General features: G+C 39.3%; 1 non-coding gene across 1 annotated transcript; it reads right to left on the reverse strand.

Moving 5' to 3' along the window:
* Nucleotides 1–11041: 11041 nt before the first annotated feature.
* LOC118625887 lies at nt 11042–11148 on the reverse strand. Its single transcript, XR_004958746.1, has one exon. It is a non-coding gene; the product is annotated as a U6 spliceosomal RNA (small nuclear RNA).
* Nucleotides 11149–12761: the final 1613 nt, after the last annotated feature.

A 12761-nucleotide genomic window follows, 5' to 3' on the forward strand; every position in this document is an offset into this window, starting at 1 on the left:
AGCCTTGCATCTCAGGTATAAATGTCACTTGATCATGGTGTATGATTTTCTTAACCCAGCTTACTGCTGGATTTGGTTCACTAGTATTTTTTGAGGGTTTTTGCATCTATATTCATCAGTTAATATTGGCCTATAATTATTTTTCTTTGTAATGTTTTTATTTGGTTTTGGAATTAGGATAATGTTGTCCTCATAAAATGCACTTGGGAGTCTTTCCTCCTTTTGAAATTTTTGAAATAGTTTGAGAAGAATAAGTGTTATTTCTTCTTTGAATGTTTAGTAAAATTCTTATGTGAAGGCATCTAGTCCAGGATTTTTGTCTGTTAAACAATTTTTATTGTAACCAATTTGTTCTTACATATTTTTTTATTTAGTTATGAGAGACTGTATGTTTCTAGGAATTTATCTATTTTTTCCAGGTTGGCCAATTTTTTGACTGAACCATCGACCTCTTGGGGCATGGATCGGTGCTCAGCCACTGAGCCACACTGGACTTGAGCTGCACCTTGCCTGCAGATATTTTATTTATGTATTTCATTTTTGTGACAGATGTTTCTCTTTTTTACCCCATTGACACCCTCTTCCCCATTCCCCCCCTGCCCCGTCCCCGGCTTTGTTGTCCATGTCCATTGGTCATGCATACATGCATATGAGTTCTGTGGTTTATCTCTTCCCACCCCCCCACCACTCCCTCTTCTGAGGGTTGTCAGTCTGTACCCTACTTCCACGTCTCTGGGTCTACCCTATTCCTCAGACTGTTATATTCATTATATTCCATATATAAGTGAGATCATGTGGTTTTTGTCTTTTTCTGCTTGGCTTGTTTCACTTAGGATAATACTTTCCAGGTCCCTCCATGTAGTCTCAAAGGACAAGAGATCTTTCTTTCTTACAGCTGCATAGTACTCCGTTGTGTATATGTACCACAGCGTTTTTATCCATTCGTCTACTGATGGACACTTGGGCTGTTTCCAGGTCTTAGCTATTGTAAATAGTGCTGCTACAAACATGGGGGTACATATAATCTTTCTGATTGGTGTTTCAGGTTTCTTAGGGTATATTCCTAGAAGCTGGATCACTGGGTCAAATGGAAGTTCAATTTTTAATTTTTTGAGGAAACACCATATTGTTTTCCACAGTGGCTGCACCAGTCTGCATTCCCACCAACAGTGCACTAGAGTCCCCTTTTCTCCACACCCTTGCCAACACTTGTTGGATGATTTGTTGATGGTGGCCATTCTGACAGGTGTGAGGTGATACCTCATTGTTGTTTTAATTTGCATCTCTCTGATGATTAGTGATGTTGAACATTTCTTCACATGTCTCTTGGCCATTTGTATGTCCTGTTTGGAGAGGTGTCTATTCAGCTCCTCTGTCCATTTTTTAATTGGGTTCTTTGTTTTCCTTTTGTTGAGTTGTATGAGTACTCTATATTTTTGGAAATTAACCCCTTATCTGATGTGTCATTGGCAGTGATGTTCTCCCATACAGTGGGTTGCCTTTCCATTTTCATGGTTGTTTCTTTTGCTGTGCAGAAGCTTTTTAGTTTGATGTAGTCCCATGTGTTCATTTTTTCCTTTGTTTCTGTTGCCTTAGGTGATGTATCAGTGAAAATTCTGCTGCATATAATGTCTGAAATTTTGTTGTCTATAGTTTCTTGTAGGATATGTATGGATTCATGAATCACATTTAAGTCTTTTGTCCATTTTGAGTTTATTCTTGTGTATGGTGTAAGTTGATGGTCTAGTTTCATTTTTCTGCATGTAGCTGTCCAGTTTTCCCAACACCATTTATTAAAGTGGCTGTCTTTCCTCCACTGTATGCTCTTGCCACCTTTGTCAAATATTAATTGCGCATATTGCCTTGGGTCTATTTCTGGGTTCTCTATTCTGTTTCACTGGTCTATATGCCTGTTCTTGTGCCAGTACCAGGCTGTTTTGATTACAGTTGCTTTGTAGTATAACCTGATATCTGGTATTGTGATCCTACCTACTTTGTCCTTCTTTTTCAAAATTGCTGTGGCTATTCGGGGTCTTTTTTGGTTCCATATGAATTTTTGAAGTATTTGTTCTAGTTCTGTGAGATATGTTGTTGGTATTTTGATGGGGATTGCATTGAATCTATAGGTTGCTTTGTGTAGTATGGACATTTTAATGATGTTAATTCTTCCAATCCATGAACAAGGTATGTGCTTTTACTTTTTTTATATCTTCCTCTATTTTTTCAATGTCCTGTAGTTATCTGCAAATAGGTCCTTTATTTCTTTGGTTAAGTTTATTCCTAGGTACCTTAATTTTTTTGCTGTGATGGTAAATGGGATTGTTTTTTCAGTTTCTCTTCCTGTGAGTTTATCATTGGTGTATAAGAATGCTATCAATTTCTTGACATTAATTTTGTATCCTGCTACTTTGCCAAATTCATTTATGAAGTCTAATAGATTTTTGATGGAGTCTTTAGGATTTTCTATGTATAATATCATGTCATCTGCAAATAATGACAGTTTCACTTCCTCCTTTCCAATTTGGATCCCTTTTATTTTTTCCTCATGTTTGATTGCTGTGGCTAAGCCTTCCAGTACAATGTTAAATAAGAGTGGCAAAAGTGGACATCCCTGTCTTGTTCCTGTTCTTAAGGGAAATGTTTTTAGTTTCTGCTCATTGAGTACGATGTTGGCTGTAGGTCATTCATATATGGCCTTTATTATGTCGAGATATGATTCCTCTATTCCCACATTGCTGAGCGTTTTTTTTTTTTTTTTTTATCAGAAATGGGTGCTGGATTTTGTCAAATGCTTTTTCAGTGTCTATTGAAATAATCATATGGTTTTTATCTTTCATTTTGTTTATGTGGCATATCACATTTATTGTTTTGCAAATATTGTATCATCATTGCATCCCTGGGATGAATCCCACTTGGTCATGGTGAATAATTTTTTTAATGTACTGCTGGATCCGGTGTTCTCTCTTTTCTTTTGCCTTCTATGGCATTTCATATGAATGGAATCAGGATATGTGGCCCTTTGACCTAGCACCATGCTTTCAAGGCTCGCCACGTTGCAGCCTGAGTCTGCACTTCATCCCTTTTCTGTGGTTAGATACTGTGTGGATGTACTACATTTTGTTTATCTGACCATCATTTGTTGGACATTTGCGTTGTTTCCACTTTTTGGTTAATGTGTTAATACTTAACATTCCATGAAAAGTTTTTGTGCAAACATATGTTTTACTTCCTTTTGAGAAAGTAAATAATCTTAGAGTTGGATTGCTCAGTCATGGGATAACTATATCTTTTACCTTCAGTGAAAACGTCAGAGTGTTTTCCAAAGTGGCTGCACCTTTCCGATGATTCTTATCACTCGAGTGGTCTTTAAATTCCACTCTTTATGGAATACACGCTTTCTAAGGTTAATATGATGTAGAGCAGTCTCATTGGTTCCTCTGAGACATAGGCCTTTTGAATGGACTTGAACTGAAAAGAGTGTCTGGCCTGTTGCTCAGTGCAGTGGAATTAACTAGGCAGCCAGACTTTCAGCCACGGTAACTGGAAAGGCTGAGTGGTGGCCTTGGCAGGGAATATCGTTCATATTCAATAGCATTTACCTATTGATTGATGCTGTCCACATCGAAGTGACGTCGATGGTGGGGGGCGCCCAGAGGGTCTCATTCACAGTGGGGATCACAGCACCCCTTGGCCTCCTGCCTCCTCTCAGTGGGCACCCTGCTATGCCCTGGGCACTGCTGGAAGAAACACAGCTGAGCTCAGACACACCCTCAAATGTAGGCCTTGTTCGACTGGAACGGCCAGTTGGAGCTCAGCCCCTGCAGGTCAGAGGAGAGCCACGGAGGGACTGCTTGCAGCTCCAATTTATTGATTCAAATGTTCTGTGCTACGAAAACTGCACAAGCAACACATGTTCACCTGTGTGTTGTAGATCTTAAAACACAAACATAATGAAGAGGGAAAGTGTTTCTTTACGTTTCTCCCTTGGCCCGTCTCCCCGTCGACCCCAAACTACTGTGGACACCGTTCACAGGCAGTGTGCCTCCCGGAGGGTCCTGATGTCCCTTCATCTGCGCTTCCTCTCCAGCTCCTCACTCAGGCTGTGCCATCTGCTGCCAGCTCCCTGACCAAGCCGGAACCTGCTCCTGCCTCCATCCTTGGATGGTAATGGTGGGTCACATCCTCATCCTCAGAACAGCACCTGCGTTGCGGACAGACCTCTCCTGCTTTACTGGGTGCTTTTCATAACAAGTCTGTGTGCTGTTGAATGCTAAGACCCCTTTCTCATTACAAGTGAGGCTGGAACTAGGCAAAGTGCATGGAGAAAACAGTAAATTCTGTTCTATCTCATACAGATACACACGTGCACACACACATTTGTATGTTTTTTTACATACACATAAATATGCTTTAAGTATTATTTTTCTTTCTTTTTTATTCAGCTGGTTAGCATTTTTAGCAATAAAGTATTTCTTTTCTCTTTATTTATTTTTTAAATTGTTAACAATACTGCAGATGTCCCCCAATCTCTCCCCTTATCCCCTCTTCAAACCTTGCTTGACCCCAGGCCTTCACGACACTGTGGTCTGTGTCCGTGAGCTATGCTTACATGCACATAAGGTCTTTGCTGAATCTCTTTCCATACCCCACTCTCATCCCCTCTGGGATTTGCCAGTCAGTTACATGTATCCATGCCTCTGGTCCTATTTTGTTTCTCACTTTATTATGTTCATTAGATTCCACATGTAAGTGAGATCACGCGATATTTGTCTTTGTCTAATTGGTTTATTTCACCTTAATAATCTCCAGGTTCGTCCATGCTGTCATAAAGGGTAAGAGATCCTTCTATTTTACAGCTGCATAGTATTCCATTGTGTATATGTACCACAGTTTTTTTTTATCCATTCATCTACTGATGGACACTTGGGCTGTTTCCAGATCTTAGCTATTATAAATAGTGCTACAATGAACATAGGGGTACATACATTCTTTCTAATTGGTGTTTTAGGCTTCTTAGGATATATTACTAAAAGTGAAATTACTGGGTCAAATGGTAGTTCCATTTTTAATTTTTTAAGGTAACACCATATTGTTTTCCATAGTGGCTGCACCAGTCTGCATTCCCACCAGCAGTGTACTAGAGTCCCCTTTTCTCCAGACCCTCGCCAACACTTGTTTGATGATTTGCAAATGGTGGCCATTCTGACAGGTGTGAGGTGATACCTCATAGTCATTTTAATTTGCATCTCTCTGATGATTAGTGACGCTGAACATTTTTTCATGTCTATTGGCCATCTCTGTGTTCTCTTTAAAGAAGTGTCTATTCACGTCCTCTGCCAATTTTTTTTTTATCCTCACCTGAGAACATTTTTCCATTTTTTTATTCAGATAGAGTGGGAGGGAGAGAGAGGAAGAGAGAGAGAGAGAAACATCAATGTGAAAGGGACACATCGAGTGGCCTCCACCTGCACGACCCAACCAGAGCTGGGGACAAACTGCAGCCAAGGTACATGCCCTTAGCAGGAACTGAACCCAGGTCTCTGTGGACCGCAGGCTGACACTCTAACCACTGAGCCAAACTGGCCAGGGCCCTCTGCCCATTTTTTAACTGGATAGTCTGTCGTTCTTTTTTGAGTTGTATGAGTTCTTTTTTTTAAATTTTGAAATTTATTTTTTTATCCTCATCCGAGGACATTTTTCCATTTTTGGTTTGGATAGAGTGGGAGGGAGAGAGAGAGAAACATCAATGTGAAAGGAACATGTTGAGTGGTTGTCACCCGCACAACCCAACCAGGGCCGGGGGCAAACTGCAACCGAGGTACATGGCCTTAGTGGTAACTGAACCCGGTTCTCTCTGGACCGCAGGCCGACGCTCCAACCACTGAGCCAAACCGGCCAGGGCAATTTATTTTTATCAATTTATTTTTGTTACAGATGTTTCTCCTTTTTTCCCCCATTGACGCCCTCCTCCCCATCCCCCAACCCCATCCTCGGCTTTGTTGTTTGTGTCCATTGGTTATGTGTACATGCATATAAGTTCTGTGGGTTTATCTCTTCCCACCCCCCGACCCCCTCTTTTGAGGGTTGTCAGTCTGTACCCTACTTCCACGTCTCTGGGTCTACCCTATTCCTCAGGCTGTTATGTTCATTATATTCCACAAATAAGTGAGATCATGTGTTTTTTGTCTTTTTCTGCTTGGCTTGTTTCACTTAGGATAATACTTTCCAGGTCCCTCCATGTCGTCCTAAAGAGTAAGAAATCTTTCTTTCTTTCTTACAGCTGCATAGTACTCCATTGTGTATATGTACCACAGCTTTTTTATTTATTTGTTTACTGATGGACACTTGGGCTGTTTCCAGATCTTAGCTATTGTAAATAGTGCTGCTATAAACGTGGGAGTACATATATTCTTTCTGATTGGTGTTTCAGGCTTCTTAGGGTATATTCCTAGAAGTGGGATCACTGGGTCAAATGGAAGTTCAATTTTAAATATTTTGAGGTAACACTATATTGTTTTCCATAGTGGCTGCACCAGTCTGCATTACAACAACAGTGTATTAGGGTCCTCTTTTCTCCACACCCTCACCAACACTTGTTTGATGATTTGTTGATGGCGGCCATTCTGACAGGTGTGAGGTGATACCTCATTGTTGTTTTAATTTGCATCTCTCTGGTGATTAGAGATGTTGAGCATTTCTTTATATGTCTCTTCGCCATTTGTACATCTTGTTTGGAGAGGTATCTATTTAGGTCCTCTGCCCACTTTTTAATTGGGTTCTTTGTTTTCCTTCTGTGGAGTAGTATGAGCACTCTATATATTTTGGAAATTAATGCCTTATCTGATGCATCATTGGCAATTATGCTCTCCCATATAGTGGGTTACCTTTCCATTATGATGGTTGTTTCTTTGCTGTCCAGAAGCTTTTGAGTTTGATTTAGTTTCATGTGTTCATTTTTTCCTTTGTTTCGTTGCCTTAGGTGATGTATCAGTGAAAATTCTGCTGCGTGTGATGTCTGAAATTTTGTTCCAGTAGAAGTCTTTTGTTCTTTCATTTGGGATTTGTTTTTTTCTTTTAGGATTTTTATGGATTCACGGGTCACCTTTAAGTCTTTTGTTCATTTTGAATTTATTCTTGTGTATGGTGTAAGTTGATGGTCTAGTTTCATTTTTTTGCATGTAGCAGTCAAAATTTTCCAACACCATTTCTTAAAGAGGCTGTTTTTACCCCATTGTATGCTCTTGCCTCCTTTATCAAATATTAATTGAGCATAATGTCAAGAGTTCATTTCTGGGTTCTCTGTTCTGTTCCACTGCTCTATATGCATGTTCTTGTGCCAATGCCAGGCTGTTTTGATTATAATAGCTTTATAGTATCACCTGATATCCAGTATTGTGATCCAACCTACTTAGTCCTTCTTTTTCAAGATTGTTGTGGCTATTCAGCATCTTTTTTGGTTCCATATGAACTTCTGAAGTATTTGTTCCAGTAGAAGTCTTTTGTTCTTTCATTTGGGATTTGTTTTTTTGTTTCACCATTTTGGCTATCTCATTGGGATTTGGAGCCTGCCAAATTTTCCCTGTGGGTGTTGGTGTTCTACTCTTTGTGGTTACCTCTACTGGGTTTGGATGAGCCTGGGAGGACCCATGTTAAACACCACTGTCAAGTCTTTCCTTCTGGGTCATAGTTGCAAGCCCAGGAATGGTTCACTTATTCTCTAGCATTTTGCCTGGAGGCTATTTGTCTCAGTTACTTGAAGAGCCTTAGATTCTCAGTTGAATGAAAAACTCCCTCAGGTGTTCAGAGTAAGGGGATTTCCTGAGGGTGGGTCAGATGCTGGTTGTTAATGAGCCTCAGTTTGCATTTCAATGGCCCTTCTGGGTGGGGTTGAATCTCCAAGGGAGGGGCCGCTGCCTCTCCCCATTGCCCTGGGAAGGAGGAAGATGACCACTGTTCTGTGTGGCTGCAACTCAGGAAAAGCTCTGAGCACCCTCCAAATCCTGAGTATCCCCACACAGTTTCAGTCCAGTTCACCTTCCCTCTGCCAGAGCCCAAGGTGAGTGGCTGTGGGTATTTTAGCGCGCTGTCCCAGCTCTCTACACTGTGAAGTGGGCTTGAGAGTTTAACCCTGAGGGCGCTGCTCACAGCTAAGACTGCTGCTGTCTGTGGGCTCCCAGCACTTCCCCCCCCGACCTCCACAATCCTACCAGGATTGATTCAGTGTCCCTAGTTATATGGTCCTTGCAAGTTGCTTTTCTGTTGCTTTTTCCTGACGGTTGGTCTTTATTTTAGTTGTAATTCTAGTTTGTTTCTGGGATATGGTCTATGTAGCTTGCATCCACTCCACCGCCATTTTGGAATCCCTATGAGTTCTTTATATATTTTGGATATTAGCCCCTTACCAGAGGCAAATATATTCTCCCATACAATGGGATCCTTATTCATTTTGATGATGGTTCCTTTTGCTGTGCAGAAGCTTTTTGGTTTGATGTAGTCTCATTTGTTTATTTTCTCCCCCTTGTTTCTCTTTCCCTAGGAGATATATTGACAAAAATTCTGCTACCTGAGATGTCTGATATTTTACTGGCTACATTTTCTTCTAGAATTTATGGTCTCACTACTTACATTTAAGTCTTTTATCCATTTTAGTTTATTCTTGTGTGTGGTAGAAGTTGGTGATCTAGTTTTATTTTTTTGCATGTATCTGTCCAATTTTCCTAGCATCATTTATTGAAGAGACTGTCTTTAATTTTTTGTCAAATATTAATTGACCTTAATGGTGTGGGTTAATTTTGGAGGTCTCTGTTCTGTTTTATTGATTTATATGTCTGTTCTTGTGCCAGTACCAGTCTGTTTTTTATTATAATGTCTTTATAGTAGTTTGATATTCAATATTATGATCCCTCCAACTTTGTTCTTTTTTTTCAAGATTGCTGTAGCTATTTGGGTCTTTTTTGGTTCTATATAAATTTTTGGACTATTTGTTCTGAATCTGTGAAACATGCTGTTGGTATTTTAATAGGGACTGCATTAAATCTATAAATCGTTTTGGGTATTGTGGAAATTTTAATAATGTTAATCTCCTAATTCATGAACACAGTATATGCTTCCACCTGTTTGTGTCATCCTCTATTTCGTTTTCCAATGTCCTGTAGTTTTCTGAGTATATGATTTTTTATCTCCTTGGTTAAGTTTTTTCCAAGGTATCTTATTTTTGTTGTTGTTGCAATGGTAAGTGGGATTTTTTATTTTATTTTTTAGTTTCCTTCTCTGAGAGGTCATTATTATTATTATTTCAATTTTTATTAATTTATTTTTGTTGCAGATGTTTCTCCTTTCCCCCCCAGACACCTTCCTCCCCATTTTACCCTTCACCCCAGTATTGTTGTCTATGTCCATTGGTTATAAGAGATCATTATTAATGTATAAAGATTCCATCAAAATTTCTGGATGTTAATTTTGTATTCTGCTACTTTGCTGAATTCATTTATCAAATCTAGTAGATTTTTTTTTTTTTTTTGAGTCATGTCATCTGTGAATAATGACAGTTTTACTTCCTCCTTTCCAATTTGGATGACTTTTATTTTTTCTTCTTGTCTGATTGCTGTGACTAGGACTTCCAGTACTATGTTAAATAAGAATGGTGACTGGACATTACTGTCTTATTCCTGTTCTTAAGGGAACTGCTTTTAGTTTTTTCCCATTGAATATGATGTTGGCTGTAGATTTTTTTTTTTTTTTTTTAAATATGGCCTTTATTATGTTAAGGTATGTTCCCTCTATTCCCACTTTGTTGAAATCTTTTATCATGAATCAGTACTGAATTTTGTCAAATGCTTTTTCTTTTTAAAAATGTGTTTTTATTGATTGTTTAGGGAGACAGAGAAACATTGAAGTGTGAGAGAAACATCAATCGGCTGACTCCTGCACACCTTCTACTGGGAATCAAGCCCAGAACCTGGGCATGTGCCCTGACTGGGATCGAACTGAGACCTCTTAGTCCATGGGTTGACACTGAGCCACACCAGCTGGGCCAAATGCTTTTTCTGTATCAATTGATATGATCATATGGTTTTTATTTTTTATTTAGTTTATGTGGTATATCACATTTATTGATTTGTGAATATTGTACCCAACTTGCATTCTCGGAATAAACCCCACTTGGTCCTGGTATATGATATTTTTAATGTATTGCTGGATACGATTTGCTAATATTTTGTTGAGGATTTTAGCATCTATATTCATCAGGGTATTGGCCTGTAATTTTCTTTCTTTATAGTGTCTTTATCTGGTTTTGGAATTAGTCTTATGTTGGCTTTGTATAAATTCCTCTTGAATTGTTTGGAATAGTTTGAAGAGTGTAGGTGTTAGTTCTTTTTTTGAATATTTGGTAAAACTCCCCTGTGAAGTCACCTGATCCAGTATTTTTGTTTGGTAGGAGTTTTTTGATTAGTGCTTACTTAGTTGTTAGTGGTCTATTCAGGTTTTCTGCTTCTTCCTGACTGAGTTTTGGAAGATTGTATATGTCTAGAAATTTGTCCATTTCACTCAGGTTGTCCAATATATTGGCATAATATTTTCTTACAATCCTTTGTATTTCTGTGGTGTCAATTGTTACTTCACCTCTGTCATTTCTGATTTTATTTACCTGGGTCCTCTCTTTGTTTGTTTCTTTTTTCTTTTCTTTTTTTTTGTTCAGACAGAGTGGGAGGGGAGAGAGAGAGAGAGAGAGAGAGAGAGAGAGAGAGAGAGAGACATCAATGTGAAAGGGACACATCGAGTGGCTGCCACCCGCACAACCCAACCAGGGCCGGGTTCAAACTGCAACCGAGGTACGTGCCCTTAGCGGGAACCAAACCCGGGTCTCTCTGGACCGCAGGCCGACACCCTAACCGCTGAGCCAAACCGGCCATGGCCTCTCTTTGTTTCTTGATGAGTCTGGGCTAAAGGTTCATCAGTCTTGTTTATCTTTTCAAAGAACCAGCTTTTGATTTCATTGAACTTTTGTGCTTTTTTTTAGTTGTTATGTCATTTATTTCCAAAATGTATGGAATGCTTCATGAATGTGCATGTCATCCTTGCATAGGAGCTGTGCTCATCTCCTCTGTATCATTCCAATTTCAGTATATGTGCTGCCAAAATGAGCACTAAGTGTTGTTTTTTAACTGGCTTTTATCTCCACATAATGTCTTGGAGGTCTTCCATGCTAGCACTTATTTTTTTTTTTTTCTCTTTATATTTTTTTTATTATTATTATTTTTAATGTGAATTCAATTTTTATTTTTTTATTTTTTTTATTTTTTATTTTTTTTTATTTATTATTATTTTTTTATTTATTTTTTTGTTACAGATATTTTACCTTTTTACCCCAATGGCACCCCCACCCCCACCCCCTCCACCCTTTCCCCGGCTTAGTTGTCCATGTCCATTGGTCATGCATACATGCATATAAGTTCTGTGGTTTATCTCTTCCCACCCCCCCCACCCCCTATCCCCTCTTCTGAGGGATATCAGTCTGTGCCCTACTTCCATGTGTCTGGGTCTACTGTATTCCTCAGACTGTTATGTTCATTATATTCCGTATATAAGTGAGATCATGTGGTATTTGTCTTTTTCTGCTTGGCTTCTTTCACTTAGGATAATACTTTCCAGGTCCCTCCACGTCGTCTCAAAGGATAAGAGATCTTTCTTTCTTACCGCTGCATAGTACTCCATGGTGTATATGTACCACAGCTTTTTTATCCATTCGTCTACTGGTGGACACTTGGGCTGTTTCCAGATCTTAGCTATTGTAAATAGTGCTGCTATGAACATGGGGGTACATATATTCTTCCTGATTGGTGTTTCAGGCTTCTTAGGGTATACTCCCAGCAGTGGGATCACTGGGTCAAATGGAAGTTCAATTTTTAATTTTTTGAGGTAGCACCATATTGTTTTCCATAGCGGCTGCACCAGTCTGCATTCCCACCAGCAGTGTATTAGAGTCCCCTTTTCTTCACACCCTCGCCAACACTTGTTGTTTGATGATTTGTTGATGGCGGCCATTCTGACAGGTGTGAGGTGATACCTCATTGTTGTTTTAATTTGCATCTCTCTGATGATTAGTGATGTTGAGCATTTCTTCATATGTCTCTTGGCCATTTGTATGTCCTGTTTGGAGAGGTGTCTATTCAGCTCCTCTGCCCATTTTTTAATTGGGTTCTTTGTCTTCCTTTTGTGGAGTTGTATGAGCACTCTATATATATTGGAGATTAACCCCTTATCTGATACATCATTGGCAATGATGTTCTCCCATACAGTGGGTTGCCTTTCCATTTTGATGATTGTGTCTTTTGCTGTGCAGAAGCTTTTGAGTTTGATGTAGTCCCATGTGTTCATTTTCTCCTTTATTTCTGTTGCCTTAGGTGATGTATCAGTGAAAATTCTGCTGCGTATGATGTCCGAAATTTTGTTGCCTACATTTTCTTCTAGAATTTTTATGGATTCACGGGTCACATTTAAGTTTTTTATCCATTTTGAGTTTATTTTTCTGTATGGTGTAAGTTGATGGTCTAGTTTCATTTTTTTGCATGTAGCTGTCCAATTTTCCCAACACCATTTATTAAAGAGGCTGTCTTTACTCCACTGTATGCTCTTGCCACCTTTGTCAAATATTAATTGAGCGTATTGCCTTGGGTCCATTTCTGGGTTTTCAGTTCTGTTCCACTGGTCTATATGCCTGTTCTAGTGCCAGTACCAGGCTGTTTTGGTTACAGTCGCTT

This window comes from Molossus molossus, unplaced genomic scaffold (genome assembly GCF_014108415.1).
Source record: "Molossus molossus isolate mMolMol1 unplaced genomic scaffold, mMolMol1.p scaffold_m16_p_11, whole genome shotgun sequence".
NCBI lineage: Eukaryota > Metazoa > Chordata > Mammalia > Chiroptera > Molossidae > Molossus > Molossus molossus.